Below are 486 nucleotides of genomic sequence, written 5' to 3'. Positions count from 1 at the left end.
CCCCCCGCCCCTCTCCTCACCCGCAGCCGCCCGCTGTCGGACCACTCCCCGAGGGCTCACGGGAAAGGGGCGGGGCCAGAGGGAGGCCGGCCGGGCGTGCCACCCCTCCCTGCCTCCACGCTTAAAGGGCTCGCAGCACCTCCCGCCCCCTCTGCTCTTCTGCCCACCTACTTGCACTCTCAGTACAGTGCTTCCAGGCGTGAAAGCTCATGGAACCGAGCCCACTGTTTTGTGCTGAAGAAACACGGGCCCAGTGTAATCAGACATAGACTGGGCGCTCTCTACTTTCATTCTATTATGACAGCTCTTGGGAGGGTGAAGGGGCAGTAATCGATCTTTCTCATAACCCGTCTGGATACTGTCCCCCAGTGTCTCTTAACTGGATAAGAAGTTGTTCCCTTGGGAGTGGCCGCAATCTCCAGCTCTGTAATTTAAATCGAGCTCCCCTTATTCTGTGCTCATTGGGGAGAAGAAAACACCACCACC

At 58.2% G+C, this 486-nt stretch overlaps 1 protein-coding gene across 1 annotated transcript in view; it reads right to left on the bottom strand.

Annotated features, from left to right (window-relative positions):
- Nucleotides 1-59, bottom strand: part of Slc9a6 (solute carrier family 9 member A6) — a 68,506-nt gene extending 68,447 nt beyond the window's left edge. The window contains exon 1 of the mRNA XM_029567174.1: nucleotides 21-59. The gene's annotated coding sequence lies outside the window, so the exon portion shown is untranslated. The remainder of the gene's footprint in view (nucleotides 1-20) is intronic.
- Nucleotides 60-486: the final 427 nt, after the last annotated feature.

This window comes from Nannospalax galili, unplaced genomic scaffold, assembly GCF_000622305.1.
Source record: "Nannospalax galili isolate Female #2095 unplaced genomic scaffold, S.galili_v1.0 scaffold901, whole genome shotgun sequence".
Lineage (NCBI taxonomy): Eukaryota > Metazoa > Chordata > Mammalia > Rodentia > Spalacidae > Nannospalax > Nannospalax galili.
This window is presented reverse-complemented; position numbering and strand designations above follow the sequence as displayed.